The 10,966-nt window shown below is 38.0% G+C and overlaps 2 pseudogenes; both read left to right on the top strand.

Moving 5' to 3' along the window:
• Positions 1–972: 972 nt before the first annotated feature.
• Positions 973–5,466, top strand: LOC127626696 (ectonucleotide pyrophosphatase/phosphodiesterase family member 7-like; annotated as a pseudogene).
• A 2,955-nt stretch (positions 5,467–8,421) lies between these two features.
• Positions 8,422–10,564, top strand: LOC127627163 (ectonucleotide pyrophosphatase/phosphodiesterase family member 7-like; annotated as a pseudogene).
• Positions 10,565–10,966: the final 402 nt, after the last annotated feature.

Genomic DNA, 10,966 nt, shown 5'->3' with positions numbered 1-10,966 from the left:
AAAATAACATATTTACCAGGGGTCAGTATGGTACAGAGCTTGTAGACGGTAAGCACGGTGACTGAAAACCACTCCGAAAGCACTGACGTCCCTCTGCACATTGAACTCCCATCTCCCTTGAAACTAGGGCTGTATACATATGCTCTCAGATGTCGAGGCTTGCAGATGTTTGTTTATTAAATGGTACTTGTTGCTACTACTACTAAACTCCTATTTGCATCGGAACATGTCATTTTCACGGACAAAATGGTCCAAAACCGTGCTACATGTTTCATATTTCCTTGTCTATGAGACTGAGAGGAAGACGGTGGTTTACTTGTTAACAGCACCCTCATGTGTGCATAACATGCCCTATGTGGTTATCCCATCAAATTACCTCTCAGTTGTTTCTTTATTTAACCTCTTATTTGAACCGATAGTATTAGTCGAACAAATTGTTAATGCCAGTCAATTGGTTAACTGTTTACATCCCTATTTTGTATGGCTTTTGCAATGCTTATGCACACATAAAAAGGCATGGTTTACCCCAAAACATTTTTTTAATTCTGTCATCAACTCATCTTTGTCTTGTTCCAAACCCAAACGACTTTCTCCTATGGAATATAAATGGAGATATTAGGCCAAATCTTAGTCTCATTCACCATTCACTTTCAGTGCATCTTTTTCCCAGACAATGAAAGTGAATGGTGAATGAGCCTAACTTCTGCCTAACATCTCCACTCCATTTGTTTTCCAAGGAAGAAAGTTATACATGTTTGAGAAAACATGAAGGTTAGTAAATTATGGCAGAATTAAATTTTTTCAGTGAACTATCTCTTTAAGTTCACATCACATGCTTGTGTAATCTTATCCAGCAGCCTTATCAGAAGTTACAGGGTAACAGTAATTACTCAGCTATTACCTAAGGTTTATAGCTCACTGCTTATAATATAAATTGATACACTGGCATTTAATATCACGTTTATACCAGTCATGATATTGGAACTATGTCTGCTTATTTTACCTGCGGCTCTCTCTGCACCAGCCAGAGATCAAAGCACCACTGGTAGAAACAAACTGCTATTGATCAGCTTTGATGGGTTAAGATGGGACTATGACCAAGATGTGGACACACCAAATCAAGACAAAATGGATAAAGAAGGAGTCAAGGCAGCATATGTCACCCCTCCCTACTTGACCATCACCAGTCCTACACAACTCTCAAAATAAAGTGCTCTGTGACTAGAAAGAGGTAGAAATAACAATTAACTGCAAATGAGTTGCTTTACATTAACATTTTAACATTTATGCATTTGGCAGACGCTTTTATCCAAAGCGACTTACAGTGCACTTATTACAGGGACAATCCCCCTGGAACAACATGGAGTTAAGTGCCTTGCTCAAGGGCACAATGGTGGTGGCCCTGGGGTTCGAACCAATGACCTTCTGATTAATAGCCCTGTGCTTTAGCCACTATGCCACCACCACTCCTGACCCTGTCCCAGTTGTGTGGCCGCCTCCCAGACCTCCAGACCCAGTCACTGCCCTGAGGCCGCCTCCCAGACCTCCAGACCCAGTCACTACCCTGAGGCAACCCCCCAACCCAATCTTTACCCTGGGGGTCTCCTCCCTGGCCATCTTCCAGGTCCTCTTCCTCACCTGTATCTTCCTGCCCTCCTCAGCCTTCTTTGGGGTGCCAGGAGGGTTATGTCCAGGAGGGTTATGTCGCTTTATATAACAGATGTCATTTTCCACTATTTTTATAAATTGACCTTTTTCTCTTTATTACTCGTCTAACAAAACAATTCCAAAGATCTGAAAAACTGAAGTGTTCAATACGCTCAACTTACGTTAGATGTACAAATATCAGTTGTAAAACTGAGCACTGCTTCGGGAACGGCTTTCATACCTGTCAACACTCCCGTTTTTCCCGGGTGTCTCTCGTTTTGTTATTTCTCCCAAAAAAACTCCCGTAATTTGTATGGCCCAAACCACGTTATATGAATAATCAAATCAATATATTATTCCCAAGGTGGTCCAGTTGCCAGATCTGGAATGAAACGCATCCTACTCACACAATCGACACATCATACACATTACAAATCATTTATGACCACAATCTGGCAAGCTACAACCCATTTGCGCTGTTTATATCTGCGCAGGCAGTAGACGCGGGATGTTAAATCAAGCATCACTGGTAGAGGGGAGGAGAAGACTCAGCTGGTGTTCCGGTGAAAAAACTAAATATACATGTACATTTAACAACAGCTGGATGGAAGAATTGAATTCCATATCCCGAAGCCATATCGACAATGCCCACGCCTTTTGCAATGTGTGTCACACTGATTTTAATATCGGACACGGTGGGAAAAATTATGTTAAATCACAACGGCACAATTTGTATGTATTTAGCCTGCCTCTGCCATCCAGCACCCCCCTTCCCTTCTCCCGGATTTGTGTATCCAAATGTTGACAGAAAACAGCCTGCGTGTGTTACATGACACGAGATTAAACTACTCGGGCAACGCGACGTCGGAAAGTACCTCATACTCTGTATCGAGGAAATGTATCAGATTTCTGATCCCTCTGTCCTCAACTATGGAGAACAGCTGGTCATCCAGGGCCATGAATTCCATAATTGTCCACGTGATTGCTTTGGTCTTTTCGCTGCTCATACCAAGGAATGATAGGAGAGGCTGCTGACTTGTGGCTGGCTCTGAGCTCTGGCTAGCTTTAGCCGCTTTCACTTTTTAGCTTCTTTTTTAAAATGGGCATTTTCAGCTGGGTGATGGTGTTATAAATGTCTATTTATAACACCATCCGAAAGTTGTTGTTCCGAAAGTTATTGTGGTGGTTCCCCCACGGTTTACTTTGGCCTTACAATTATTACACATTTCAAACTTTATGTATTCTTCACTCACACAGTGAAGATCTCCCATGCCATGATCAATGACATGTTTACATGCGGCTGTGACGTTATTGCCTGCACCGCTGGCAACAAAACGGACCGGCTTGGAATCGGTAAGACGTGAGGCTGACCGGCCGCTTACCGCTCCGGGCCAAGCATGCGGAAAATCAGCTAATTCCAGTCCCTGGCTGGTCGATCGGTGCATCTCTAGTAACAACACATTCCTACATAAGTACAGTGTATCAAATGCAAACAATTGCATAGTATTAAAAAGCACCTAATATAAAGTGGGTCCAAAAATATTATCTATATTATAGCACATGCTTCCTTAATATGAAGAAACATACAACAGTTACATACCAACTTTTGCAGCCAACAGTCCAGATTTTTATGGTGAATTAATAATCACAACACCAATTATTGATTAATCATTTAAAAATGTTTAGGGAGAACATTTACATTCTGATAAAGGAAATAATGCAATTTTTTCTTTTTAGGAAGGTACATTGAAAACCACGGAGTAATTCACATAACATAACCACACTTCAGAGAAAAGAGTACTACATGACACGGTTTGTAGATGAGTACTGGGATAATGCTCAGTTTTTTATGTAATTTCCATTACATAAAAAACTAAACCCAATACTTTATGTGGCCTTTCATAGGGTCTAAATATAGGAACCCTACACTTCCCTGACACTGCTGCCAGCTACCAAAAAGAACCAAAGTTTATGACTACACCGATGAGACTGCATGGAGGGAAAATGTGGATTATGGAGATGGAGGAATAGTTTAATGATCAAGACTTGGACTTTGTCACCTTATATTTTGGTGACCCAGATGAGACGGGGCATAAGTATGGGCCTGATTCCCCTGAGCGATGTGAGGCAGTCAAAAAAGTGGACAGAACAGTGGGCTACATAAGAGAAACAGCTGAGAAACATGGACTCAGTGACCAACTGAATATTATCATCACAGCTGACCATGGAATGTCTACAACGAACAAGGGAGAGAAAATCACATTGTTTTTACTGCCATACCTGATTTCAACTTAAGAGAAGTGCAATTCCACCTCTTGGACTACGGACCTTCTGGGGTATTGTTGCCCAAAGATGGTATAATTGACAAGGTTTACCAAGCCTTGAAAGAGGTCACCCTAATCTTCATGTTTACAAGAAAAAAGACATACCTGCTTGACTGCATTATGGCAACCATCCACACATCTTACCCATCATTCTCTATGCAGACCCAGAATATGTCATCAATGGGGTGAGCATTTATGGGTAAAATGTATATAATATGCTGCATCCTACATTATGCTACATTTTATCACTAACAAAATTCTATGTTCCAAATATTATTCCAGGTTTACCCATTACCATCCAATAAAGGGGAGCATGGCTATGACAATAATGTCATGGACATGAAGCCTTTCTTCAAGGCAGTTGGACCAGATTTCCACAATATATTGCTGGTTGGAACATTTGAGTCAACGTGTACTCTCTAATGAGCCACCTGCTGGGAATTAAACCAGAAATCAATGACGGGTCATTGGCTAACACCTGACACATGCTGATCTCCAATAGAGAGTCATGTGACTCCAGAGGCAAGTTTTAACAAGAACCAAGTAAAAAAATAAAAATAATTAATGCTTCCAAATCTAATAAAAATTTGGATGCTGTTTGCATTATTTACTATTTTAGAGGTAACTGTACTGAATACAAGCGACTTATTGAGAGACAAAATAAAACGCTAATGACGTGTGAGGTAATATTATATTTTGTGAGTTATAAAATGCCTACTTGGGTAAATTATAGACAGTGCCAATAATTAATAGCTTAATAAAATTAAACTATCTCTATGTTGCCATTGTAGAACTTTTAGAGTTTAAGATAAACTTATGGTCAGATGAAGTGGTCTATTAACATGTTTTTGATAAGATTTTATATACTGTTATATCAAAGGTTTCAAATGACATGGTCAAACTAACAATGCTATCCAGTCGAATCGCTTTGTTAGGAGATAGAGAACACCTTTGTGCAAGGCCAGTGTCACAGGTCCAACTCTTTAACTCTTTCCCTCATATGTTAACATTGGAACATTATTCAAAAAATTATCACAAATTACAGAACTTTAAAGTAATTAATCTCACTCCAAATGTGTGTGTGCCCTATCCTTTTCTCTCTCTCTTTTTTATTTAGATCCTCCAGAGTCAATTCTTCAGAATGTGTTCATTGGTCTTGCTGCTGTGGCTGGAATTTTATTGCTTGTATTTGTGCTTGTTACCTCCTACAATGTTTATAAAAGTAAAATGTCTCTGGTGTACAATGTACAATGTTAATAAAAGCAAAATGTCTCTGAAGTGAAATTAGGTCTTGTTAATGTTTCTTTTTTTCTCAGAACAGTTCCCCTATGCTATTGAAAAGATGATGTATTATTTTACCTTCACTCTCCAACAGAGGAAGATAAAAACAAGTAAGCCAATTCTAATCAAACCTCATTCCAAGAGGGGCAAATCGGTTATTTCTAAAAAGGTTAAAACAGCAGTGATTTTGAACCACAGGCATGAACTGGGCTAATTAGAATGGGGTCAAGGTTTGGCTGTAAGCATGGCCCTCTTAGCCCCTGCTGGTATATGTTGTAAATATGGTTCGAAAAAAAAACTTGAGCGTTTCCACGAGCAAAGATTACAGATTTCAAATTGCGTACTTCTGGAGGGTCATGGCCAGCAAAGCAACTGCACTGAGATGAGTGGCAATGATAACGGATAGCCTTATCCAGGTATTATAGAATAAATAATGAATCACCATAACTGCACTAAGAAACAAAAGCTTGTTTATTTGACCATAATGGTAGCGCAACGTTTCAAATCAGCTTTGTAGAAAATCATGCCTTGAAGTCTTAAAGCCCCTAATAAGCAAGCTAAAGGTGACGGTGACAAAGAAAAAACTAAATAGTTTGGAGGAGAAGAAACCTTGAGAGGAACCTGGCCTCTGGCTCTATGTTATATGTACATAATACAATATTATTTAGGGTTTGAGCAAAAACCGATTGGCACATGTAATTTTTCTCTCTTCCACCAGTTTCACTTTGAATGTAATCTTTAGCGGTCTTACCGGCGTATCCAATGCACGCTTGTGTTGTGCTCATACCTGATTACATTTCAAATGCAGAAAATAATAAGGCTTGTGAAATCGTGGGTTTTCTTACTTTGTTGTTATTTTAATAAGCTGTTTTTTGTAGTTATGAGTGTCTTGAAGTGTAATCACGCACAGTGTCGGCTGTAAGATGCTGACTTGCTGCTGCTGTTTCTGCCTCACAAATCCACTGACTTGTGCGATGATGTCGGCGTTAATAAAACGACATGTTTGAGGTAAAGTAGAACCGGGACAAGGCATCGTTGTTTGGCAAATTCGACAAGCTGTAACGCAATCTGCTAGCTATTTGCCATCGGTCTTCGAGCTCTCAACTCGCCTATATAAATTAATAGCTCTGTTTTTCTGTGCGCGCTCCGCGCCGCCTCACCGAGTAGGAGACTGTTTTGCAGCTCTAAATGTTGGGTTGCTTGGTTTTAATCACACATATTCATTTATGTATCGTACGATACATATATTGAATTAAAAGCATCGTATCGTTTGATACAATATTTTTGACACCCCAAATGCAAATACTAGCTAATAAGAGGCCAAAAAAGAGCAAATATTTATAAAATGAAAGCAAACTCAATTAAATTACCTTCTTCCTCAATCTGACATTCCTCAAAACAGAAAAGAGCTCTCAAAAGAGAGTTAAAAGAGTGCATCACTTTGGTGTCGATCATTTTCTCAATAAATTAATGAAAATGGTATATGGTATAGGAATGCAATATGTACCATTCCTGTACTGTTGTCAATTAATAAAATATTACTTTGTCAAACATTGTTAATAAATAAAATATTAGGAATTTATGAATTCAAGCCATGTTAAAAGAATTATATCATTATCGTTATATCAATATTTATATTACATAACCTTTAAGTGTAACAATGAGTAAACATTTGAAAAATGTACATGAATTTTAGAATTTCATAGTATTTGCTGCCAATTTTGCATAAATTATTGCATGCACTTGAGCTGGCATGGACTCCACAAGTTGTTTAGAACTTGATTTGAGAATGTTTCATAGAGCAACTTGAATCCTTCAATGGAAATAAGGGAATCTGACCTTTTGTACAAAGGACTAAGCATGTCACAAATTTAGATTTTTTTTATTAGTGCAGAATCTTTTGTATTTTGTCTTCATTTTACATCATAATTTTTATTTTTATTTTCAAATCTAGGGCAACATTTACTTTTTATTTTACTAAAATGTAAAAATTGAGTACTCCAGGTTTCTAACTCTTGCCTCTCGAGGAAATTAATACAGTGCAAAAGTCTTTTAGTATATGCAAATGACACATTTTGAATGTAATCAAAATGTGTCATTTGCATATACTTGTAATTTCCTCGAGAGGCAAAACAAAAGTAAGAGTTAGAAACCTGGAGTACTCAATTTTTACATTTTAGTAAAATAAAAAGTAAATGCTTTTTAAGTAAACGTTGCCCTCTACTGGACTTCCTGTAAATGCAGCAAATAAAGCATTAAATTCGCCCAATGCAGATTTTTCATAATTTTCAAGGGATGAAAGAACAAACCAATTTATAGAAAGAAAGAAAGAAAGAAAGAAAGAAAGAAAGAAAGAAAGAAAGAAAGAAAGAAAGAAAGAAAGAAAGAAAGAAAGAAAAAAAAAAAAATCACCAAAACGCATTAACAAATTCATGACATATAAATTCCTATGGGCCAAATATTTTTCAATTGTTTATTATTTCCAAATGTAATCATCCCAATATATGCATAAATATTCTGTTACAAACAATGTAAATTCCTTTTGTCCCCAAAGATCATACATATCTTTTTTGTGAAGTTATGTAATATAAGTTGCCTCACTAAACAGGTACACAGTAACACAAGCCTGGAGGTTTATAATTTAGACAGCAGAATTTATCAGCATGAAGCTTTTCCAAGGAAACTGCCCCTTTCAGCTTGCACACTAGGTAAATTGATGTCTTATTGATAAACAAAAGTGATGTCTGATTGATAAACAAAAGATTCCTAGTGCCAAGTTTATTCCATCACAATCCCTCAAGAGTATACAGATTACACAATTGGCAATGAGAGCTTTATGACTGGCTAGATGCTTATCTTCCCCTTAACACACCGCAGAGATCATATAAAAAAACTGTTTATTTTTACATTATAAGCAGTGAGATATAAATATAAGGAAAAGAGCTGATTATTAGCTTTAGTCCTATAACATCTGATAAGGCCACAAGATTAGATAACATAAGATAAGACAACCATGCAAGCCACCCCATAAAGCTCAATGATAGTGTGAACTTAAGTGTGTAGAAACATTTCAAAAGGAAAAAGACAAAAGAATCGGTTGAGAGCTGAGGCTGTTAGACCAGATATGACAAACAGATGAAAAGTCAGATCGTTTAGTGGAATACCAGTCATGTTATTGGTACTGGGTCTATGGCTGTTTATATTCCCTATGGCTCTCTTAGCCCCAGCCAGAAACCGCTGCACCACAGGTAGAAACAAACTACTACTGATCAGCTTTGAAGGGTTCAGATGGGACTACGACAGAGATGTGGACACCCCAAATCTAGACAAAATGGCTAAAGAAGGAGTCAAGGCAGCATACGTCACCCCACCTTACCTGACCATCACCAGTCCTACACACTTCACCCTGTTAACTGGTAAGGAAACAACTAATGCTATCTGTTATAATGCAAAGACATTCACACATTTTTGAGTTTTGCTTAAGTTCCCAAATACTTATGGGGACCACGGCATATAATATAAATATATTGGACAATGCATAGCATTGCTCTGTAGCTAAAATTATGGAATCAATGACACTGAAAAAGTAAACAATTTTCTCAGGAAGGTACATCGAGAATCATGGTGTGATTCACAACATGTGGTTCAACACCACGACACAGGAGAAGAAACAGTACTATATGACACAGTTTGTGGATGACTACTGGGATAATGGTAGTCTACCCATCTGGGTCACGGCTCAAAGACAGGTACATCTCAAACCCTAGGCAATAAAAAGCTAAAAACAACAGATTCAGTAGAAATCTTTCAAATCAAAGTTAAAAACTGAAATTGTCAAATTGGAAATTGACATTTCAGCATTTATCTTGCTGAAAAGACCAGATTTAAAGTTTATTAAATGTTCACGGCTTGTGGCCATGCTGTTTAAGCAGCCAAAACTGGGTCAGTTGGAAAAGTTTGCAAATTTTCTAGTTAATTTGGTCTTGCAGGTTAGCAGCCTAGTGGCACACCACCATCCAATTCTGGAGACCAGAATCAAAAAACACAACATCTGTGAGGCAATGCTGGTCTTTTCAGTATTGTTTATGACATTAATTTTACACTGCCCTAATAGAAAATCTCAACACATTTTACATACGATTCTACATTACACCTTAAACAATTTACTTTGTGGGAAAAATAACTGATATAAAAACACAACAATATTACTTAAACCTCCTAATTGTAACATTTGAATTACATACCCATTAATGTATTTATGTGGCCTTTCTTAGGGTCTGAAAACAAGATCCCTACATTTCCCTGGCACTGCTGCCACCTACCAGAAAGAGACAGTCCAAGTGAGGCAGGTAGAACCAAGGTTTTATGACCACAGCAATGAGACAGTATGGTGGGGAAATGTGGACAAGGTGATGGGGGAATGGTTTAAAGATCAAGACATAGACTTTGTGACTTTGTATTTCGGTGAACCTGATGAGACAGTGCATAAGTATGGGCCTGATTCACCTGAGAGACGTGAGGTGGTTAAAAAAGTGGACCGAACTGTGGGCTACATAAGAGAAGCTGCTGAGAAATACAGACTTACTGACCAACTGAATATTATCATCACGGCTGACCAAGGAATGTCCACAGTGTTTGAACGAGAGACAGTAAATTAGATTATTCTCACCAACATCCCAGGTTTCTCCATGAGCGATCTGAAATTCCACCTGTTGGACTATGGACCCTCTGGAATGTTGTTGCCCAAAGACGGGATGCTTGACAAGGTTTACAGAGCCTTGAAAGGAGGTCACCCAAACCTTGGAGGTCACCCAAAAAAAGAGGACATACCTGCTAGACTGCATTATGGCAACCATGCACGCATTCTTCCCATCATTCTCTGTGCAGACCCAGGATATGTCATAAATGGGGTGAGCATTTCAATGGTAAAATGCTTATACATTATGTAACACCTATCATAGAATACATTTTCAATATAATGGAATACTTAATCACTTTCAGATTTATATGTTCTGCATCCAGTTCTACACATTCCAAGCCAACAAAGGGGAACATAGACATGAAGCCCTTTTTCAGGGCAGTGGGACCAAATTTCCACCATAACTTGCTGGTTGGACGATTTGAAACAGTCAATGTGTATACCCTCTAATGTGCCACTTGCTGGGGATAAAACCTGAAATCAATGACGGGTCACTGGATAACACCCGACACATGTTGGTCTCCCTGATGGAGTGTCATGTGACTCCAGTGGTAGGTTAACAACAACTAAATATCTTGCAAAAGTGTTCCAAAATCTTGTGTGCATACAGTATATACTCATGTTATTTAATTATTTAAAGGTCAATGTCAGTGATAAAAATTATTTCATTGATAAACATTAAAGGGAATAGTGTTTACCCAAAAAAGACAATTATGTCATTGTTTACTCACCCTTATATCATTCTAAACCTGTATTACTTTTTCTTCTGTGGAAGACAAAAATAGATGATATTTTTGCATCTTTTTTTACCATACATGAAAGTGAATGGTGACTGAGGCTAACATTCTTCCTAACATCTCTCTTTGTGTTCCACAGAAGCAAGAAAGTCATACAGGTTTGGAAAAACATGAGGGTGAGAAAATTACAACAGAATTTTCATTTTGAGGAGAAAAATCCTTTTTGCTTCATTCATGAAATAAATATTTTATTCCATTTAATGAGTTGTTATTCTAGG

Source organism: Xyrauchen texanus, chromosome 33 (assembly GCF_025860055.1).
Source record: "Xyrauchen texanus isolate HMW12.3.18 chromosome 33, RBS_HiC_50CHRs, whole genome shotgun sequence".
NCBI lineage: Eukaryota > Metazoa > Chordata > Actinopteri > Cypriniformes > Catostomidae > Xyrauchen > Xyrauchen texanus.
The sequence above is the reverse complement of the archived record's forward strand: the minus strand, read 5'-3'. Positions and strand labels throughout refer to the sequence as shown.